Genomic DNA, 24,314 nt, shown 5'->3' with positions numbered 1-24,314 from the left:
AGTTGAAAACAAATCACCCTGAATTAGCATAGCTAATCACTGTAACAGACAAACCCCAGGATGAAGAGCGGCACAACCACGAGTGTTCGTTTCCTGTGTGCCTGCTCGTGAAGGCAAACAGGTGCATGCGCAGCCACTTGGGACCCCAGGTGCGAGGCTCTGCCACCCTAACCCTGAGACTTCCCCTGCAGTCCTTGGCATCCCACTTCAGCCACAGCCAGGAGGAGCCCTGCAGGGTCTGGTCACAGGTCACAGAGAACCTGCCCCCCACCCCCATGGGAAGTCCCCTGGCCAACCCCTGCTGCTCGTCACCCCCACACCCTTGCATCAGGGGAAGGTGTACCTGACCTGCCTCGGGGTCGGACTTCTTCCAGTCACAGGAGAGGCTCCGAGTGCCTCTGTCTTACACTTCACCAAGTATCCGAGCCAACTCTTGTTTTCAGCAAACCGTGTTGGACCGTGCATTTATTATGGAGTGTTTCCCTACGATTTCTAATTGCCTTTCATTGTTGAGAGAGAAGGAAGACCAACTCTCGGCACCAGGATGCTGTGTGCTGCAGACAGTGCTCGGACCTACTCTGTTTCCTCTGCTGTGACTGTTCTCACGCTGCCTCTTGTCGGCCCAGCAGCCCAACACTTGGACTGTAACTTCTTGTCTCGTATGGAGTGACTAGTGGTTTCTTCTCTTTATTCTCTGCCTTTCATGGCCCCCATTTCCCACCCTCTCATGCTCACTGCCGAGTCCATGGGCGACTTCCTACCCCTCTGGAATGTCTGTCCTGGGCCCCCGAACAAGGTGCTCCTGTGTAACTGGCTGCGCACCAGCCACCCAGACGTCCTCTGCCCCCACAGTATCAGGTTCCTGGTACCATGGACCCTGTTGCTTCATCCTTTGTACAAAGCAACATGAGGCTGGTGTGATCGCACGTGCCTGTTACACATGTCCCAGGGGGTGGCCACTGGACACTAAGTTCTACAAAGCATTTACAACTTGTCCCTGTACTGAGAGAACATTTCTGGCAACCATCACCACACGTCAGAGCTACTCAACAAAAGCCACTTGGGGCTGTAGGTGGGCACTGAGGATGATCTGAGTGTCTTTACAGCATCATGTTTAGTGGCAGAGACACCTGGATCTGTTTCACATTCCATACATAGAGCCTCAGGAGAGGACAGCCTGTCCTGCTTACTACCCTGCTTACTGCCTCTCACTTTCAAAACTCAGGGCCAGATTTACATCTGCAGTGTCTCAGGTATTTTGACAAATGCTTCCTTATCACTTCTCTGATTCAGCACCAAAGTCCTACAGGCCTCCTCAGGGGGTTGTTGAACAGTTCACGCCACAGACTCCCGGAGCTCGCCGTGTGCTCGGCCCTGTCCTGAGTGCTGGAGAACTGGCTGCTGCTGTTCCCCGTCTGGACCGCCCGGTGAGTGCCGCAGTAACAGTGCAGAGAACTAAATACTCTCACGCACAAATGGGCACAAAGAGAATAGGAAACCTGTCTACTATCGGTGGTTTCTGTCAATGTCAATATCCCAGTTGTGAGATTTTTAAATATGTTATTATTGAAGGAACTAGGTCAGAGAATGTAGACCCTCTCTGCATTATTTCTTATAAACAATGTGAATCTACAATTATATCAAAAAAGGGTTAAAAAATAAAAGGAAGGATCCAGACTTTTTTGGCCCTGTCCCAGAGATCCTGGCCCAGTAGGTCTGGCTGAGGCCTGGGCTGGGTATAAGGAGCTGCCCAGGGTACCTGGTGGTTGGTGGGACCAAGGGCCACCACCCAGAGCATCCACCTCGGCAGGTTCCGTCCCCTTCTCCCATCGTGGGCGGTGCCAACACCTTCAACAGAGCTGATGTGTCTCCGCCACTTCTAATGTGATCACACAGGTGAACGGTTCCTTCCCTTTACCTTTACTGGTTTCTTAAAGGAGTTTCCAAATTGTTGAACCATCTCACAAATCACAGTGTGGGCAGCACACTCCCCAGACAGGGACCCTTCTGCTTCATTAAACCACATCTAACAAGTGACACGGATGGGGCCAGCAGTGTCATTCCCTGAACACGGTGCCGGGGACCTATCGGCAGAGCAGATTCACTACTTGGGGCCTTGGCTGGGTCCTGGCGGCTGTCACAGACTCAGTGCCCCTGAGTGACTCTCCTCAAGGATGAGTGATGATCACAGGGAAGGTGGCAATGTCAGCAGGGGTGTGTGCCTTTTAATTATCTGCAGATCTCAGCTGTAGAAATGGTACTTATGCTCTGTCAGATTTAAGGGATGATGAATAATTTTTCTGTGCACACTCAGCAGAGTGGTGTTCATATTAGGGGAATAATAATACCTTGTCTTCATTTGCTCTCTCCCTTCCAGAGACGGCTCCAATTAATCTTTCAACTTGGCTGTGAGAAAGGAAAAGTAATGATGGTGGGTGAAATCAACACACCCCATTTTAGGGAGTTAAACAAAGATGAGAGTCTTTCAGCTAAGATGGAGGCATAGGTAGATTCACTTTGCTTCCTTGCACAACCAAAAGAAGGACAACAACAAATGTGAACAAAAAAATAACCAGAACTGCCAGAAAATCAAACTATATGGAAGTCTGACAACCAAGGAGTTAAAAAAGAAATGCTTATCCAGACCAGTAGGAGGGGCAGAGATGGGCAGCCAGGCAGAGAGGACTTTCAGCAAGGTGGCAGCTTGGAGGACCAGGGCGGGCAGCAGCTGTCGGACCAGGTGGTCCCACATTCTTGTGCAGATAAGCCAGGAAGAACAGCTAGGGAGCGAGACAGACCATACAACCCAGGGTTCCAGTGTGGGGAAATAAAGCCTCAAAACTTCTGACTGTAAAAACCTGTGGGGGTTGAGGCAGCAGTGGGAGAAACTCCCAGCCTCACAGGAGAGTTCATTGGAGAGACCCACAGGGTCCTAGAATGTACACAAACCCACCCACCTGGGAATCAGCACCAGAAGGGCCCAATTTGCTTGTGGGTAGTGGGGGAAATGACTGAAAGCCAGCAGAGAGCAGCGCTTGCATCATCGTTCCCTCTCGGACCCCTCCCCCACATGCAGTGTCACAGCGCAGCTATGTGGGTTGCCCCGCCCTGGTGAATACCTAAGGCTCTGCCCCTTACTGCATAATTGGCACACTGAGATAAGAAAATATGGCCCAAGTGAAAGAACAGATCAAAGCTCCAAAAATAGAACTAAGCAATTAAAGGATAGCCAACCTATTGGATTCAGGGTTCAAAACACTGGTAGTCAGGATACTCACAGAAATCATTGAGTTTGGTCACAAAATAGAAGAAAAAATGAAGGCTATGAAAAGTGAAATAAAGGAAAATGTCCGGGAACCAATAGTGACGGGAAGGAAACTGGGACTCAAATCAATGAAAGTGTGAAATATATGAAATATATTGAAATATGTGAAATACATGAAATGAAATATATGAAAGTGTGGACCAGAAGGAAAAAATAAACATTCAACCAGAACAGAATGAAGAAACAAGAATTCAAAAAAATGAGGAGAGGCTTAGGAACCTCTGAGACAACTTTAAACATTCCAGCATCTGAATCATAGGGATGCCAGGAGACCAACAAGAAATTGCAAGAGCAGCAAGAAATTGAAAACTTATTTGAAAAAATAATGAACAAGAACTTTCCCAATCTGGCAAAGGAATAGACTTCTAGGAAGCCCAAGAAGTTCAGAGAGTCCCAAAGAAGTTGGGCCCAAAGAAGTATACACCAAGGCACATCATAATTACATTATCCAAGATTAAAGGTAGGGACAGAATCTTAAAAGCAGCAAGAGAAAAGGAGACAGTTACCTACAAAGTAGTTCTCATAAGACTATCAGCTGATTTCTCAAAAGTAACCTCACAGGTGAGCAGGCGTTGGAAAGAAGTATTCAAAGTCATGAAAGGCAAGGACCCACATCCAAGATTACTCTATCCAGCAAAGCTATCATTTAGAATGGAAGGACAGATAAAGTGCTTCCCAGATAAGGTCAAGTTAAAGGAGTTCATCATCACCAAGACCTTTTATATGAAAGTTAAAGGGACTTATCTAAGAAAAAAAAGAAGATAAAAAATATGAAGAGTAAAATGACAACAAACTCACAACTATTAACAACCAAACCTAAAAAAAATCCCCAGAAACAGAAATAAACTAAGCAAGCAACTAGAACAGGAACACAGAAATGGAGGGAAGATAACCCTCCAATCACATGGAGGGTTATCAGCAGGGAGGGGGAGAACAGGTTAAAAGGTACAGGGAATAGGGAGCATAAATGGTAGGTACAAAACAGAAAGGGGAGGTTAAGAATAGTATGGGAAATGGAGAAGCCAAAGAACTTATATGTGTGACCCATGGACATGCTGGTGGAAGGGGGGGTACAGGGTGGAGGGGAGTAAAGGGGGAAAAAAATGGGTCAACTGTAATAGCATAATCATTAAAATATATTTAAAAAAAACAAAGATGAGAGATGGAAAGTGATTCATCGAAAGTCCTACACTTACCCAGCAGTCAAGCCAGGGAGATCGTAACTGCCCCCCGAAGACTCTGCTTGTTAGGGTAATAACACTGAGCTGTCACAATGGACTTTTCAGCCAACTGCATCCACCTTCTTCAGGGAGAACATCCAGAGGGAAGGATAAAATAAAAAATAGCTCATACCAGCAACATAGCACTTTAAAGGGCTGTGAGTAGAGAAAACATTGTCCACTGACTTCTAAAGAAAGTTTACTTGCTGTTGAGACTCACTTTCTTCCTTCCTTTTCTTCTTCTTAAAGAAAGAGAACAGACCTGGCTGGCGTGGCTCAGTGGATTGAGCACCGGACTGCGAACCAAAAAGTCACCAGTTCTATTCCCAGGCAGGGCACATGCCTGGGTGGCAGGCCAGGTCCCCATCTGGGAGCGTGCGAGAGGCAACTAATCTACATCTCTCCCACAGATGTTTCTCTCCCTCTCTTTCTCTCTCTCTCTCCCTCAAATAAATAAATAAAATCTTTAAAATAAATAAATAAATAAATTGGCCTTTTTTAAAAAAAAGGAGAAAGAGAACACATCATTCTGGAGCCACTATGATGGAGCAGGTCCATGGCCAGCCATCCCCCCAGTGAAAAGCCGGTGTCCGCAGACTCTGGATGGAAGCAGCAGTGGGTAGACTGGGGACGGAAGTCAGAACTGGACGAATGGCCAGCATGGTGGTGACCTGATGGGTTTTCCCACCTTGATCTCAGCTCTGTCCTAAAGGCGGTGAGGCTTAGCCCAGCTCCATGGGCAGGAGGGGAATGACACAGAGAGGACTGGACTAGGGGCCCTGCTCCTGCCCTAAAGCTGCAGCCATGGCCCGATGTAAGCTCCTAAAATGCTGAGGAAAAACATGTTTCTGGCAAGGACCTGGGGAAATGGGCCCCTGTACATCAAAGACTTTGGGGGGAGTCGTGCTTATTTTTTTCTCTCTTTTTCTCTTGCCAGTTTGTCCTGAAAACCACTCAGTTATGGAAGCTGCAACACAGTGCATGGGGGTAGAGGAATCTAAGATTCTGAGAGAAACCAGACCTTCTAGCTGAAGGACCTGGAAGGTGGCAGAGACTCCAGGAGAAGCCGCACTGGTGGTGAGCTGAGCCCACACGGAGCACAGCCCGGGGGCCAGCACCGGCTCTGGTCACACTGGTGCTGAGGTCACCCCCACAGACGCTGAGACAGAACTGCGGTCTGAACCTACTGTTCTCTCAGGCTGAAACAGTGGTCTCCTGTCTTCTGCCGTGCAGTGTTGGGAAGACAGACTATGGGGCCCCGTCCAGTGAGGAGTGAGGGCCGCACAGCCATCGCTAGCTTCCTCTGAAGTTTGGAGGGAGAAAATAACTGAATTTGAGTAGGCAAGTGGGGCGGGGTGGCCGGAGCTCCAGAGCCCCAGCCTGCAGACCCAGCACACCCTGGATTTTAGTTCTGAGAACGAGTTCATTTTTTGCAAATAAACCTATTTTTCTTTTGCGCTTTCAGTCTTTCCCTATGTTTTCTGTGTTAAAGACTAACTTTCTTATCTGAAAGGTGAACACAGTCAAGGGAAGAGCAGCTGTCAGCCCTCAGCATGGCTGGGGTAGGGAGGTGCTAATTCAGCATGGATTTCTTTCTTCCATCCATCCATGCATCCACTCACCCATCCATCCATGCCTTCCTTCCTGCCTGCTCATGTATTTGTGAATGGAGAAGACCCAGTTGACATCCTAGCACAAGTGGTCACAGCAACATCTGGGCCAGAGAAGGAGTGGCCATTCTGGTCCAGCCGCTCCAGCCAGCCCCACTCAGCACTACAGACTGGGCCTTGAGATACCGTCCACCAAGGATGGAGCAGGACACCTGAGGAGCAGGCACCTGAGCCTGCCTCTGCCACAGCCTAGACCTCCTCCCTGAGAGCAGGGAAGGGCAGGTGCTAAGGGAAGTGTAGCCCTACACCAAGGGCCCAAAATCCCCAGCTAGGGGAAGTACACAAAAGTAGGGTATTACCAACATTTGCCCACTGTACAGATGAGAAAACTAAGGCTTAGAGAGAAAAGGTGCCTGGCTCAAAGTCACACAAAGTCAAGAATAGCCCAGGAACTAGGAAGGGGAGAAAGGAAAAGGAGGAAAAGATGGGAGGAAAGGAAAGGAAGAGAAAAAGAGGACCCTGGGGCTCAGGCTGGAATCTGCAGGAGCAGTGGGCAGTTGCCCAGGCAGCTGGATCTGGCCTCCCTTTGTGTCCGGGTCTGCAGGGTGGGTGGCCAGGGACCCACCCACCTTTGCCCCAGGGCAGGGCCAGGGCTCCAGCTGCTGTGCGCGCCTGCCCTCTGGTGGAAAAATCTGGAAATATTTCCCCATTGCATCTCCACCCCACCCCCTCTCCTCCTGTACTTTTTTTTAAAAATATTTGTTATTAATTTTTTATTTTTAGAAAGAGGGAAAGGGTGAAAGAGAGGGAGAGAAACATCGATGTGAGAGAGAAACATGGGTCGGTTGCCTCTCGTACACGCCCCAACCAGGGACCCAACCCGCAAAATAAGCATTTGCCCTCCCTGGAAATTGAACTGGCCACCATCGCTTTGCAGGACCCAACCAACTAAGCCGCACTGGTCAAAGCACCCGCCTCCTCCCATACTTCTAAAGGAACCTGAGGGTGTAAAGTCAGTGAGGCACCTACTGTGCACCTTACTGAGCTGAGCGAGGGGCTGAACGGGAGATGAGGAAAGAAGGAAAACAGCAGTGTTTCTGCGAGTGTATAGATCGGGGCAGGACAGAGGAGGACACAGACCGTGGCCATAGGATGAGGTAGGGACTTGGCTGAGGGAGCTCAGGTGTCACATAGTAGGGTTGGTTTAAAGTAGGGCAGCCCCAAATCAGGGGTGTGAGGGGCCCAAGGGTGTTCTCCCACACAGGCCGGTCCCATTCTACACACAGCCCCGGGGCAGAGGGGACGTCAGGTGTGCAGCTGTGTCTGCTGTGGAGCCTCGGGGCTGTGGGGCAAGGGGGCAGATAAAATCCCTCTCCTCACGGTCTTCACCCAGCCTCACCCTGGACAGGCTGAGGGAAGAGATGGGTGAGGACTTAGGCTCTGGAGCCAGGCTGCCTGGGGCCTTCTGACACTGGGAGACCTGGGCACTTACTTCCTCTCTGGGGGCTCCAGGCTCCCCACCGGTGAGACGGTAATGAGAGGTCTAGTGCCCAGGTCCGAGGGTTGCCTGTGAGCATTAAAGACACTGGCACAGGAAAAGCATGTGGTAAGTGCTATTTATGCCGCCCTTCTTCCTTTTGAAGTGTCACCTCTCACTCCCATGGCAGACACTTCCACATGAGGGCAGAGGCACCTTATCACCCAAGGACACTGAGCTGTGGCTGTGCTGAGCCTGCAACCCAAGAGCAGGGCACAGGCTTGGGCACTCCAAGGACAGCGCTGCAGCCTGGATTCCCAGCCCCCTCGTGTGTGTCCCTGAGGCCCTGAACTCTCTCCTCAGTGAAGACTTTGCTCAGGACCCTCCCACAGGACCCTCCGGGCTGCTGCAGTCTGGTTTCAGAGTTGCATCATACAGTTTTTGCCTAAAGCATTGGCTACAGGCAATACATCGACCGAACTTGTCTCTCTGGAAACTGAAGAGCTCTCAACCCCCACTACTCAGAACGTGGTCCTTGAACCAGCAGCGTCGATATCACCAGGCAGCTGACTGGCAGTGCAGACCCTCAGGCTCCACCCCAGATCCATGGTACCAGAACCTTCGTTTTAACAGGAGCCCAGGTGATCTGTGGGCATTGCTGTTTGAGAAGCAAGAGTGTCTTCAGCAATGATGCTATGGTGGCAAATGAATGGGAGGTGGTGCACATGCTCACTGAGCCTTCCCTGTGCTAGGATCTGGGAATTCTGGGGGTGCTGGCCGAGGTCAGAGTCTCCTGGCTCACATGGTCAGCCAGAACTCCACTGTCACGGCCACGCTGACCAGCCAGAGCTGGGAGGGAAGGATGTGCAAAAAGCCCTGGGGTGTGCAAATAATCCCCTGCCCCTCACCCTCCACTATGGGCCAGGATCTGTCCCGGCTCTCTGGCTCAGAGCAAACTCTGGGAGTGGACCCTAACTCCTCTAGATGTGGGGCCAGAGCTGGGGCTAGGAGCAGGCACCCTGTCAGGGCAGCCCCAGTGTGGGAAGAGCTTGGATGGAGCCCTGCAGAAATGCAGAGGAGGAACACTGGTACTGGTGGGTGGAGACAAGGACCAGGACTCTGGCTTCAGGGCTGGCTCAGTGGGTGGGGGATGGGTGAGGGCAGCACCCTCTGCTTCCCACAGCACTCACCTGTGCACAGCCAGGGCAGGGTCAGGCTGTGAGCAGAGCCCAGGGATGCAGGGGCCCTGAGGGCACTTCAGGAGGTAACTGGGGTTCAGGGGGCATTGCCCACTCCCCACAGGTAGGGGACAGCGAGAACCTACCAGTTGTTCACTGGGTATAAGGGAGGAGGACCAGGGCTGGACTGGGGGGTGGACTTCCTCTGTGGGGGCTCAGGAAGAGTTTCAGGGAGAACAGCCTGACACGGGGATAAGGCTGCCTGGAGCCTGTTCGTCAAAGCCCTGGACACCCTGAGGTGGCAGGCCCTGGGTCTCTCTCTGAGTCAGGCCACACCCCTGTTCCCACAGCCCCCCTGTGCCAGTTGGCTGCCAACATTTGCTGAGTGGCTGAGTGACCTGGCAACTTGGTCAGGGCCCTTGACCTGCAGAGGAGCCTCAAGCACTGGTGCTGCCGCCCCCAGTAGCTGTGGTTGGGAGGGCCCTCCGGGCCTGGGTGTCTGGATGCCAAAGACCTCCCAGGGCCTGGTTTCTGAGTTTGGGCCTCACCACACAGGGGGTTTCTGCCAGTCCCACTTGACAAATGAGGAGACCGAGACCTGCGGGAGCACCTAAGTTTTGGTGAGCCCCCCAGGCTCCAGAAAATGAGGCTGGGTTCCTGGTACCCTCAGAGGCCTTGTCAATAGGCTGCCCAATTAAATTTGAATTTCAGATAAACAACAAATAATCTTCCAATATTCATGGTCTCATGCAGTATTTTATGTCTGATTGGCTGTATCTGGCAGCCCTGCTTGTCCAGCCATGGAGCTGAGCCTGCGCAGCCCCACGCCAGGTCAGGAGCTGGAGGGGCCAGCTCCCAGGTCACCCCAGGACACGGGCACATGGCCCTCGTGGTGGAGCCACCGCTCATGCCCAAAGAGTTGGAGCCTCAGTCCAGCTCCAGCCCCCTAAGCTCGGCAGCTCGGAGGCCCTCAGACCTCCCTGCTCAGCCCTTACCACCCACACCACGGCCGGAGGAAGGTCATCTCCACTCAAGCTCCTCCACAGCAACCCCAGTGGCCAGAGGCACAGGCTGTCCCATCATGGCCTGACATCACTCTCTCCCTGACACTGTCCCCAGGAATCTCAAACAGAACTGGAGGGGAGCTGCTATTGAAGGGGTGGCCAGGCAGCAGGCCAGCTAGTGAGGAGATCCAGGCAGCCCAAATACTGCCTGTCCCACCCCCTGCAGGCCTGCAGCCCCAAGGATGCAGCCTCCGCAGCCTCCAAGCTGCTCCCACTTCCAACGGCCAAAATTCCTGCTCCCCAAGTAAGAAATGAGCAAAAACTCAAAGGCAAGGAGTTAAGATCACCAGGGCTGTCACAGCCCTAGGATGGGAGTCCCCAGGCCATGCCAGAAGCAACACCAAGGTCAACTGGCCACCAGAGACCCACAGGCTGGCCTGTGGGGGACAAGAGGCAAACCCAGGGTGAACCTGGTCTGCAGCTGGGACCCACCCCCTCCACGAGCAGCTCACAAAGCGGCGACTGCATCTCTGACCAAATATTGAGACACAGGTTTTGACCAAAAGAAAAAAAGAGGGATTTTTCATTTGTGAATTTATTTGGGATGTCCTAAAGAGATTTAAGGAATCAAATATTCATGAATCTTTTATTACAAAAATAAAATTTTATGAAATCAGATGTGTGTGTGCCATCCACCCCTCTGCGGCCCTCGCTGTGCCTGGGGCTTGGGGGCGGGGCCTTCACAGGCCACCTTTCAGGTGCTGAGAGGAGCGGAGGGACAGACAGGTGAACCAGAGCCACGAAGAAAACAGACTTCGGTGACGTGCCTAGGGAGTGATGGGGACAATATTGGTTTTCTATCACGACCCTAACGAATGACCTCAGACTGAGTGGCCCACACCAAGAAGTGTGGGATCGCAGGTACTGTGGGTCAGAGGCCCAAGGCGGGTTCCTCAGATTGCGCTCCTTCTGCTCCTTGTCCGGAGGCCCTTGCCCCTGCTCAGGCAGTGCCGGCCCAATCCCTCCTTACAATACAGGACAGCTCCCTTTCTTGTCCCCTGTCCCTGCCAAAGCCACTCCCAGCTTCTAGGGACCGCCCCAAAACTTCGGCCCAGGGTTCTTTCATCCAGCCTCAAAGCCAAGAACTGGGTTGAGCCCCGCCCATGGTATCTCTGATCCACCTCCCTGCCCACTTTCAAGAACACTGGTTACATTGACCCACCTGGCTGATCCGGGGCAGCTGCCGGGTTACCTATGACCTGTCTTACCACTGTGGCCCATCACCACATGATATGCCACAGTGCTGGGTTGGGACCTCTGCAGTGACTCCTGAATAGGGTCAGGGAAGGGCTCTCCAGGATGTTATACTCAAACTAAGACTTAGCTGTTGAGACGCATCTGGCCACACGGAGAACTGGAGAAGCCCCCCACAAAGGGACAACAAGTTCCCCCAGGGCAGGGAGAGGCGGGCTGGCCGGGGTGCAGGGCAGGATGGGTGGGCAGATGAAGGGCCTTGGGTAGGTTGAAAATGTTATCACACCATTAAGGTTTTTAGGCATGAGAATGACATAATCTGATTTATATTTTTAAAGATCGCCCAGTGATTTAACATTAGAAATGGTAATTAAGATGTGCCTTGAGAGCATAGGTGGGATTTAGACAGATGAAGAGGGTGAGAAATGGGCTTCAGGTACAGAGACCGGGGACATAGCCCAGAGGCAGGAGACAGGGAGACCAGAGACCAGAGTGCATGCCAGTAAGAGACCTGTGAGAGACAGGACAGGGCAGGGGAACAGAAGACCCTCCGGGAATGGGACAGGGCACGGGTGGGGGGATCCTCCATGGAGGGTATAGGGCAGAGGGGGTAGGGGACCCTCCATAGAGGGTGTAGGGCAGAGTGGGTAGGGGACCCTCCATGGAGGGTGCAGAGCAGAGTGGGGAGGGGACCCTTTATGGAGTGGATAGGGCAGGAAGAAGGGGATGAGGGGCAGGTGACGGGTGATACCACCCCGTCCATGGAGGGTACCATATTTCCCCTTCCTGTCTCTTCCCAGGTTCCCTTGTGCCCCCCACCCCCGGCCCCCCGTCCTCCCCTCCCCCACATTCCCTGCCCTGACACTCTCAGGTCCCCTGTTCCCCCTGCCCTGCCCCTCTCCTGGCCTTCTGTTCCCCCCCGCCCTGCTTCCTCTATGGAGGGTCCCCTTTCCCCCTTCCCTCTCTTCTTCACAGAGGGCCCCTGTTCCCCTGCCTGTCCCCTCACTCCCGGGCTGGGACTCCGAGGGGCGGCGCCCTGGTCTGCTGTGTCCATCTCTCCTGCCTCCTGGCTGCGTTCCCACTCTCCGCACCTGAGGCACAGCTCGCCCTCTTCATCTGTCTAAATGAGCGATTTTCAACAGGTGTGCCACACAAATTTTCAAAACAAGAAATACCTGACCATTCAGTCAGGGGCACCGACCCTTCTCCCTTAGACTGTCAAGTTAAAAAATGACAACAAACTCACAACTATCAATATCTGAACCTAAAAAGAAACAAAAACAAAACCAAACTAAGCAAGCACTAGAACAGGAACAGAATCACAGAAATGGAGATCACATGGAGGGTTATCAGCAGGGAGGGGGAGGGAGGAGAATGGGGGGAAGTTACAGGGAATAAGAAGCATAATTGCTAGGTGCAAAATAGACAGGGGGAAGTTAAGAATAGTGTGGGAAATGTAGAAGCCAAAGAACTTATATGTACGACCCATGGTCATGAACTAAGGGGGCTGGGGGATGCTTGTGGGAGTGGGATATAGGATAGAGGGGTATAAAGGGGAGAAAAAATGGGACAACTGTAATAGCATAATCAATAAAATATATTTTAAAAAATGACAATACAGTTTCAAGCAGGAGCCTAAAGAAATGTCTTGCTATGGTCTGTTGGCCATTCAAAAGTTAGGAAATTTAACAGTCTTAGACATTAGAAATGTCTAAGAAGAGAGAAAAGGAGAAACGAGAGGGGAAAATGAGAAATGAGGGAAAAAGGAAGACAGAAAGAAAAGAAAAAAAATGATAAAAGTCTTAAAAAGAGACCAAGGCCCTTGACTAAATACTCAGGTGCTGCATGCTTTAAACATTCTCGCAGCACACAAGTTTGCCTGCCACGGCACAGCTGCTGAAAATCACCGGTTTAAATCCTGTGTACTCGAGACACTTCTCAAACATCATGTTAAGTGTCAAATCACTACGTGGTTTTCGGAGAGGAAGACGGGGAAGAGGTAAGGAGGGTGTAGAGGGAATGAATGGTGATGGAAGGGGACTTGACATGGGGTGGGGAACACACAATACAGTGTACGGATGATGGATTCTAGAATCGTACAGCTGAAACTCATATAATTTTATTAACCAATGTCGTCCCGATAAATTAAATTAAAAATAAATAAATAAAGGGTGGAGCCTTGGAGCGTGGAGCCCTCAGGAAAGGACGAATGCCCTTCTCAAAGAGGGCCCGCACTAGACTGATCAGGGGAACCACCTTGTAAACTTATAAATGTCTAACCACTATGCTGTACACCTGGAACTAATATTGAATGTCAACTCTAATTGAAAAAGTGTTTAATTAATGGAAATAAAATACATAAAAATAAAAAATGCAAATGGGAGTGGTCTTTTAAAAATATAAATCAGATCACGTCATTCTCGTGCCTGAAAGCCTCACTGGCTCCAGCAGCTGTCAGCTGCGCGGACGGGCTCACTGCGGGACAGTGCTGCACTGCCGGAGAGGAGTGTCCTGACCTCTTCCTCCAGGTGCCTCTGTCTGTCCTGGCGGCCTCTGGCACTGGGGCAAGGCAACACTGTGCCTTGAGAGTGAGCTAAGCATTCACTTAGGCTGCTTAGTTCTAGTGTAGGAACAGACACAGAAAAAATAAAATTAAAAAAAAAACCCTTAATGGTTTTGATAGCATTTCAGCCCACCCCAGGGACCTTTATCCGCCCACCCATACTCCCATGCACCGCCCCAGCCCACCCATACTCCCATGCACCATCCCAGCCCACCCGGCTCATGCAGCCCTGAGGGCAAAGGCTGGGAGGGCGCCGTCCGGGCAGCCAGTGAACTTGCATCTGGTTGGACATCTGAATGGAACTGCAGTTCCCTTAGAGGGGAAATGGAGGGAGGCCCCTGCTGGGATCAGCCACACACGAGAAGACTAAACTTTTCATGAACAGTGACAGGATCGCAGCTGCGTGACCTCACCATGTTCTCACTCCTCCTCTGCATCCCAGGGGACCATGGGTCACCCATAGCAGGAAGCAGCTCTCTGGCCTCTGAGAACCCATGGACCCTCTGTGGAGCCCTTGAGCTCACACTGCTGATCTCAGACTACGGATCCTGGACACCTTAAGTCCTGGGATCTGTCCTGTTTCAACATTGTAATTCCACTCTTACAAAGAAAGCCAGCTCTGAGTCCCTCGTACACTGCTGGTGCAGCTGCTGTGGAAAACAGTGTGAAAGTTCCTCAAAACAAACAAACAAACAAACAAACAAACAAACAAACAAACAGCCACAGAACTACCATGTGCTCTGGCAATCCCATTTCTGGGTGTTTACTCAAAGAACCGAAGGCAGGGCCTTAAAGAGATGCACGCCCATGTTCACAGCAGCGTTATTCACAACAGTGAAAACATGCAAGCAACCCAAGTTGAATGGGCAAACCCAATGAGGTCCATCCACAAAGTGGAATCTGACTCCTCCTCAAGAGGAAGGACATTGCGAGAGATCCAAGATGGCAGCGGAGCAAGTGGATGTTACACTCACTTCCTCCCTGGACCAAACTGGAATTACAACTAAGATACAGGGCAAGCAACCTGAATAATCAACTGGACTAGCTGAAGAGAAGTCTTATAACCAAGGATTTAAAGAAGCTGTCACGTTGAGATTGCTAGGAAGGGCGGAGACACAAAGAGGGACTGACTGAGTTGTGTGGCTCTTAGGCGGAGGCCATTCCCTGCACCTTCCTCCAGGCTGACCGGTACCAGATAAAAACACAACAAAGAGAGAAAATTATAGGCCAATAACATTGATGAACACCAATGCTAAAATCCTCAACAAAATTTTAGGAAACCAGTTCCAGCAATACATTTAAAAGATTATTACACATAAAATAAATAAATAAATAAATAAAAGATTATACATCATGTTCAAGTGGGCTTAATTACAGGCATGCAAGGTTTGTATATCTGCATATCAATAAGTGTGATATACCATATAAACAAAATGAAGGATAAAAATTACATACATACTCATATCAAGAGATGCAGAAAAAGCATTTGATGTAATCCAACATCCATTTATGATAAAAAATGTCAGTGGTGGGAACAGAGGGAACATACCTCAACATAATAAAGGCCATATATGATAAACCACAGCAAACATCATACTCAACAGACAAAAACTAAAAGCATTTCAACTTAAGATCAGGAACAAGTAATATTATTCAACATACTACTGGAAGTCCTAGCCACAGCAACCAGACAATAAGAAGAAACAAAAGGTGTCCAAATTGGAAAGGAGGAAGTAAAAACTGTCTTTATTTGCAGATGACAGGATGCTATATACAGTGAAGCCTCAAGATTTCACCAAAAAACCGCTAGAACAATTATATGAATCCGGTAAAGTGGCAGGATACAAAATAGATATCCAGAAATCAGTTGCATTTTTATACACTAGTAATGAACTATCAGGAAGGGAAACCAAGAGAACAATCCCATTTACAATCTCATAACATAAAAAAACAAATCTCGGAATAGATTTAACCAAGTATGTAAAAGACCTCAGTGCCTCAGATGGGTTCTGGCAGCTGTGACAGGCATGGTGCCCATGAATGACGCTGCTCAAGGACACATGATGATTAGGTGGAAGGCGGCACCATCATTGGGAGCATATGCTTTTTAATTATCTATAGATCGCAACTGCAGAAATGATACTTGATGCTCTGTCAAAGGTAAGGGATGATTAATATTTCTCTGTGTACTTGGCAGAATGGTGCTCAAAATTGTGGTAATAACAGTACCTCATCTTCATATGCACTCTTCTTCCAGAGATGGCTCCAATTCATCTTTCAACTTGGCTGCAAGAAGGGAAAAGTTGTGACAGTGGGCAAAATCAACACACCCCATTCAGCAAGGGTTAAACGAAGTTGAGAGACAGAAAGTCATCAAAAGTCCGACACTTACCCCATGGTCAAGCCAGGGGGATGCTAATTGTGCCTCGAAGACTCTGCTTGTTAGGGTAATAACACTGAGCTGTCATAACGGACTTTTCCATGTCTGAACCCAGTGAAATCTACTTGCTCCTTGTGTCCCATGATGAGGACCAGGGAGCCCCCATGGCTCATCCTCTCCACAGCAACGCAGGGACCCCGGGCTCCTCCATCAGGTGGCTCCAACAAGTGCCCGGGAGGCCTGCTGCCCCTCCACACACAGCGGCCAACGAGCACAAACCAAGGGCGTGCGGGACAGATGGACAGACGGTGTCAGAAAGGCCTGGGAGGAGCCACTCACAGCTGGTTCCACCTCTGCCCAGAGAGGCTCAGAAACACAGAACAGCACGAACTGCGTGTGTCTCAAAACTGAGACAGCACCGCCACCCTCCGGTCCTGGTATCTGACTCTGGGCAGATACCGGGACCAGAACTGGCTCCATCCACCTTCTTCAGGGAGAATATCCGGAGGGAAGAATAAAATAAAAATAGCTCATGCCAACTACATAGCACTTCAAAGGACTCTGAGTACAAAAAACACTGTCCACTGACTTCTAAAGAAGGTTTGCTTACTGTTCAGGCTCACTTTCTTACTTCCTCTTCTAGTTCTTAAAGAAAGAAAATACACTGTTCTGGAGCCACCGAGGTGGAGCAGGTCCACGGCCAGGTATCCCCCACTGATGACAACCACGAGCTCAGGACAGAAGAGAGAAGCCAGTGTCCGCAGACTCTGGACGGAAGCAGCAGTGGGCAGACTGGGAGCGAAAGTCAGAACTGGACGAATGACCAGCATGGCGGTGACCTGATGGGTTTTCCCAGCTCGATCTCAGCTCTGTCTTAAAAATGGTGAATCTCAGCACAGCTCCATGGGCAGGAAGGGAATGACACTGAGAGGGCTGGACTAGGGCCTGTCGGAGCCAGAGTGGGGGGCTGCTGGGGACCCTTTCCTCTTCTCTCCTGACTCTGCTCCTGCCCTGAAGCTGCAGCCATGGCCGGGATGTAAGTTCCTAAACTGCCAAGGAACAATATATCTCTGGCAAAGACCTGGGGAAACGGGCCGCTGTTCTCCACAATCTGGGGGCCATCCTGCTTATTTTTTTCTTTCTTTTTTTTAGTCTCTTGCCAGTTTGCTCTGAAAAGCATCCTGTTATGTGAATCTGCAACACTGCTTGGGGGGAGAGGAATCTAAGATTCTGAGAGAAACCAGACCTTCTAGCTGAAGGACCTGGAAGGTGGCAGAGACTCCAGGAGAAGCCGCACTGGTGGTGAGCTGAGCCCACACGGAGCACAGCCCAGGGGCCAGCACCGGCTCTGGTCACACTGGTGCTGAGGTCACCCCCACAGACGCTGAGACAGAACTGCGGTCTGAACCTACTGTTCTCACAGGCTGAAACAGTGGTCTCCTGTCCTCTGCCGTGCAGTGTTGAGAAGACAGACTATGGGGCCCCGTCCAGTGAGGAGTGAGGGCCGCACAGCCATCGCTAGCTTCCTCCGAAGTTTGGAGGGAGAAAATAACTGAATTTGAGTAGGCAAGTGGGGCGGGGTGGCCGGAGCTCCAGAGCCCCAGCCTGCAGACCCAGCACACCCTGGATTTTAGTTCTGAGAACGAGTTCATTTTTTGCAAATAAACCTATTTTTCTTTTGCGCTTTCAGTCTTTCCCTATGTTTTCTGTGTTAAAGACTAACTTTCTTGTCTGAAAGGTGAACACAGTCAAGGGAAGAGCAGCTGTCAGCCCTCAGCGTGGCTGGGATGGGGTGAGATGCTAATTCAGCATGAGTTCCATTGTGCGCACAGGCCCAGCTGGACCTCAGAGCCCCCGGGGCACCAGGCTTGGTTCTGCGCCTTTAACTGGGGGAGGAGGGGGGTGTCAGGCAGGTCTGCCTGTGCTTGCCAGTGGCCCGTCAGTCCTCCCGGTTCAGATGGTGAATGTGGAGATGCTGTGACCGATCCACGCCCACGAGGTATAATCATGCTATGGCATCCTGCTTTTAAGCCACGTGGGCTTCACTTAATTCATCCATGTCAGTACTTCTGAGAAGCTTAGGCAGAAAAGTAAGTTAATCTAACTTATGTTTATAATCACTTAAATTTTTTTTTAAGATTTCAAACTACTCAAAAGTAGAGAAAATAGTCAAATGAACACCCATGCACTAATACGCATATTCAGCAACTAAACAGTTTTTGTCCATTTCTTCATCCATCTCTTATTTTGGTTTGCTGAAGTATTAAAAAAAAGTCAGATGTCATGTTCTTTTACTCCTACACACTTCCACGTGCATCTCTGAAAATGTGGTCATTTTCACATATAACATGGTGTCATTATTGCATCTGTATTAAAGATACAGTGCTATTCCTTGGTATCATGTAATAGCAAGTTTGTCATAAAATTTCCCAGATGGTCTGAAACATGTTTGTTTAACATCTAGTGTGTTTTAATCAGGATCCAAAGAAGATTCACCCAATAATAGATTTGCTTATTCTGTGGCTTACATTTAAAATAATGAACTTAACCACCGTGTTAAGAATAGACTGCAGCAGGACAAGGCAGGGCCGGAAAACCAATTCCAAGGTCATTGACCTGATCCAGTTGAGACATGGTGGGACCTGGACCAGCGCAGCAGCGGAGGTGGTGGAAAACGGTGGAGTCTGTGTGTGCGTTAAAGATGATGCTCACAGCATTTGCTGATGGGTCAGATTTGTAGCAGGAGAGTGAGGGATCACAGTTTGGGCATAAAGATGATTTTAAAGTGCAAACATTTGAAATCTTATCTGAATTTCCCTTAACTGACCAGAGCAGATAAAAAGACCAAGGCCTACTGGCAGCAAAGGCCACCAAAGCCTCTGTGAGGGTCCTCAGGGCCACAGGGGCTGAGGTGGGAAGACCCTCTGGATCCAGACGGGCTTGTGCAGCGGTGGGTGCACTTCGGGAGCAGTGAAGACATTCGTTACAGAGACTTGATAGTGGACAGAGCTCGACCAGGGAGGCCCAAGTGCAGCGCCGTGAGGTGGGGGCCCGCAGCAGTGGGCCCTCCCCAATGGTTTGCAGGACTGCCTTCAACGGCAATGCCGAGTAGCATTTGTAATCATTTGAGACAGAGGAGCGTCTAGAGGAAGATAATGGGTTTTCTGCTTATAAAGGAAAGTGAAAGCTGGAAAGATTGATTTGAAAAATGAAAGAGATCAAGGAGATGTAATCGTATTTGCACCTCGCCCTCATAGAACAGATCACACTGGTTTCAAAAGAGTCTGAAGATGGATGTATGAGGGACGGTCTCATTCACCGCAGCCCTGAGGTCAGCATCTCTTGAAAATTACATTCAGTTTTAAATAGTCTCCAAACAGAAGCCTCACTGTTCCCTCCCTGACCACCTTCAGGGTGTTGCCTCTGTCCATTATGTTCTCTCCATCTCGCTCAGCATTCCAGGTGGAGTCTGTGCAGGCACAGCCAGGGTTGCAAACAGGCACAGAATGACCATTCTGGACCAGACTCTGCCACGCCTGCCACCCTGAGCAATCTAATCACCTTAGGCCTGTCCGTTTGGAACCGTTAGGGAAGGTCTCAGAGACACCAGATGAATGAGGCATATTAAACCTGTTTGGTGTCAGGAGACAGAAACCCACTCTGAATGGTAAATGCACGGACCTGTCAATCGCAGGCATCCTGAAACTGGGAAACATACAGCCAGTCAGTCCTCTTGGAACCTGGTACAGGGACATTAGGAACCAAGGCTTTTCTCTCCATCCCCCAGGGAGCTATGTGGACTTGGAGAGCCTGCACCATCCTTTGGCTCTCTACTTTCTGTGGTTTCTCTGCTCCTCACTGATTTCACATTGTGTGTGACTTTGACACACCATAGACTGTGAGTGAGAACAACTCCAAGGAAGAGGCATGAGCTGGGTGACCACCTTTCTGCAGTGGGAAACCATGCATCCACAGGCAGATTCTCTAGGGCCAGTAATCTGGATTAGGGACAGGTTCTGTGCCAGCTCCAAGCTGGTAGTCTTCTGCATGTATTTTGAGGGCACTTGGGAACTCCCTCCTCCAGAAATTCTACAATTAGAGCCTCTTTTGTGTTAAGCCTTCTACGGGCAAGGCCTTGATGTAAGGAAGGAGCAGAGAGGGACAGGAAACTGTCTCCTGAGGAACAGCAATGAGAAGAATGTTTTTGTTTTTTTATTTTATTTACTTTGACAGAGAGGAGAAGGGAGGGAGATAAGGAGCAAAACCTCAATCAGTTGCCTCTCATACACCCCCAACCGGAGGCCTGGCCCACAACCCAGGCATGTGCCCTGACCAAGAATCAAACTAGCGACCCTTCGGTTTGCAAGTCAACACCCAGTCCACTGAGCCATACCAGTCAGGGCAGGAATTCTGTGATAATTCACATAAGAGGATCTCACTCTGTAAAAGTGTTAGTTGAAGGGAGATGAATTGACAAGTGTCCAAACTGTGATGAGCACCGTCTGAAGTGTAGGCTGCCTAGAAGCTGTGGCTCTGGGAGGCGGAGGGCAGAGTAAGTCGAGTTCCAGAAGAAGTTGAACTAGAGCTTGTGGGTCCATGATGAGGAGGACTTGGGTATGCCTAGGGAGAAAGGGGGGCACTGAGGAGGGGAACTGACCCCCATGGCATTTAACACCCAGCTTTAAAACAATCCTCAAAACAAGAGTTAAAGATTTAAGAACAAGACTCATTCCAATATAAAATGGACATGCACTGAAGATTTTTTATTCTGCTTTTTAATGAGGGAAAAAGTAAGATGTTAAGACACAACATTCTAGGGGTCAGGGCAGGTGAGTCAGAGAGGGGCAGGAGGTGCGTGTGGCCACAAAGAGGCCAGATGAGGAATTTGGGGGGAGTGGATCTGTTCAGCATCATGATGGTATCAGTGTCGATATCCTGTCTGTGACAGAGCACTATAGTGTTGCAGGGAATTACCATTAGGGGAAACTGGGTAGAGAGTATATAGAATCATCATTATTTCTTACAATAGCATGTGAATCTACAATGATCTCCATATAAAGCTGGGCATTTATAGACAATTTAATAAACATTAAAATAAGTTTGCTGAGTTATATATGAAAATTAGTTAATGTCCTATGGGGCAATAAGTAATAACTTGGGGGTTATTTTTTCTTCTGTATGTAAATCATATGCACAAATATTCAGGTTACTATGCAACTTCACAGACTATGTGCCCTTAATTAGTAGTAAATAGCAAAGTCAAACAATGGTATATTCCCTTTAAAAATTAATATTTAAAAGAACATGCTACCATCAGGGATGAAAACCTTTTCTTAGGATTACTCTTTGGGGGAATGTGAGTTAAACTGGGAAATGGCAGATTTAGAAGAAAAAAGATTTTCATATACGTATGTGGGAGTTCATAAAAAAATGTGACTCAGAAGGTTAGAATTTTGGGCTTATATACCATCTTAATAGGGGAAGTGAATGAGGAAAAAGGGCCTAATGGGAAAACAAATGACTTTTAAGAAAGACAAATAGGCCCACAAGGGAATAGACAGGAGATATGAAAGCTCTGTGACAACGACTGTCTCGGTGATTTCTTCTCTCTGATCACAGGACTCCCGGAGGAGGGGATTTATAACAGCTGAATTATTTTGAGAGGCTCTGCTTTTAGGCAGAAAAGGGGAGTTCAGAAAAAATAACTTCACAGTCATCTTCTTGGGCTTTTATAAGTTTAGAATAATATATATATGGTCTTCCCAGAAGGTATGCAGCCATTTAATATGAAAAATAGAGACATTTATTGAAGAAGATACAAGATACAAAAACATTACATAGGACAATGACGTCTCAGTCCCCTTCAAAGTAGACATCTTGGGACCTCACACAGTTCTCCCAATTGCCATCAGCTGCCCTGTTGTATTTCCTGAATCTCATTGACAGTCTAAAATCTCTTCCCTTTCAAAAGTGATTTTAGTTTTGGGAAAAGTGAGAAGCTTCAGGGTGCCAAATCTGGGCTGTAGGAGAGCTGAGTCATCTGGGTGATTTGATGTTTCACCAAAAAACTCTGCACGAGACGTGATGCATGAGTGGGCGTGTTGTCAGGATGAAGCTGCCAATCACCAGTTGCCCATAGCTGCGGCCTTCTGAATCATCTGAAAAATCTCTGCAGAGGAATGTTCAAGCTGAATGCAAAATTTGATGCAGTTTCATTGCTCTACTTGCTCAGTCGTTTTGAATACAATGGCCACATAGTACACGTGCTCACTCAACGGCATCACTGCCCCCACTGACCAGTACAGTGAAGTCATCATTGTTCACGTATGTGCATTCCAGTCCACTCTCCTTGGCTGCCAGGTTACATTGATGTTGCACAAACTGTTCTTGTTATATTAACAATGGCTGGACTTTTTCTGGACAAAACTCTAATATACACATATACATATACACAGCAATCCCCCTTATCCATTGTTTCAGTTAACCATGATCCAAAAATATTAAATGGAAAATTCCAGAAATAATCTGTAAGTTTTAAATTGTGGACCATTTTGAGTAGCCTTATGAAATCTTGAGCCATCCTCCCCATCCCACCTGTGATGGGAATCATCCCTTTGTCCAGTGTATTCACACTGCATAGTGTCCCTGCCCAGTAGTCACTTAGTGGCCATCTTGGTTATTAGATTATGACTATCAAGGTACTTTGTGCACTCTCACAAAGAAAAACCAAGAAAAAAATCCCATTTCCTACAGCAACAAAAATAAATAAAGTATCTAGCAATAAACTTAACCAAGAAGGTAAAAGACCTGTACTCAGAAAACTACAGAACACTGAAGAAAGAAATTGAGGAAGACACAAATTAATGGAAGCACATACTGTGTTCATGGATTGGAAGAATTAACATTAAAAGGTCCATACTAAAAAGGCAGAAAACTGTACTTGAACAACAATTAAAAGAAAAGGAAAAAGAGTCCATACTACCCAAAGTAAACTATAGATTCAATGCAATTCCTATTAAAACACCAATGGCATGTTTCTCAGATCTAGAACAAATACTTCAGAAATTGATATGCAACCAAACAGGATCCCAAATAGCCACAGCAATCTGGAGAAAATTGAACAAAGTTGAAGGAATCATAATACCTGCTATCACACCTTATTACAAGTCCACTGTAATCAAAACAGACTGGTACTGGCATAAAAACAGACACATAGCTCAATGGAACAGAATAGAGAGTCCAGAAATAAACCCATGTCTCTATGATCACTTTACATTTGACAAAGAGGGTATGAACATACAATGGAATAAAAATAGCCTCTTCAATAAATGGTGTTGGGAGAACTGGATTGGTACATGCAAAAAAAAATGAAACTAGACCACTGACTTACACCATACACCAGAATAAACTCAAAATGTATAAAAGACTTAAACACAGCCATGACACCATAAAAGTCCTAGAGGAGAACATAGGCAGTAAAATTTCAGATATCCCATGTAGCAATATTTTTGATGATATATCTCCTAGGGCAAGGGAGATAAAGGAAAAAAATAAATAAATGGAACTACATCTAATTGAAAAGCTTCTGCTCAGCTAAAGAAACAATCATCAAAATGAAAAGGGAACTGACTCTATGGGAGAACATACTTGCCAATGATACACTGGACAAGAGTTTAATCCAAAAGGACTCACACAACTCAACACCAGGAAGACAAACAATACAATCAAAAAACGGGCAGAGGACCTGAATAGATACCTCTCCACCCCATAGACATATGAAAAAATGCTCAACATCACTAGCCATCATAGAGATGTAAATTAAAACCACACTGATATAGCACCTCATACCAGTCGAAATGACTATCATCAATAAATCAACAAACAACAAGTACTGGCAAGGATGCAGACAAGAGGGGACCTTAGTGCCCTGTTGGTGGGAATGCAGATTGGTGTACCCACTGTGGAAAACAGTATGGAATTTCCTCAAAGAATTAAAAATGGAACTGCCTTATGACCCAGTGATTCCATTGCTAGGAATACGCCCTAAGAGTCTCAAAACACCAATTCAAAAGAACTAATGCACTCCGATGTTTATAGCAGTGCTATTTACAATAGTGAAGTGCTGAAAACAGCCTAAGTACCCATCAGTAGATGAATGGATTAAAAAACTGTGGTCTGTCTACACAGTGGAATATTACATAGCAGAAAGAAAGAAGGAATTCCTACCTTTTGTGAGGGCATGGATGGAACCAAAGACTATTATGCTAGGTGAAATAAGCCAGTCTGTGAAAGACAAATACCAT

The sequence above is a fragment of the Phyllostomus hastatus genome, unplaced genomic scaffold (genome assembly GCF_019186645.2).
Source record: "Phyllostomus hastatus isolate PE091 unplaced genomic scaffold, TTU_PhHast_1.1 phas_scaffold_78, whole genome shotgun sequence".
Classification (NCBI taxonomy): Eukaryota; Metazoa; Chordata; class Mammalia; order Chiroptera; family Phyllostomidae; genus Phyllostomus; species Phyllostomus hastatus.
The sequence above is the reverse complement of the archived record's forward strand: the minus strand, read 5'-3'. Positions refer to the sequence as shown.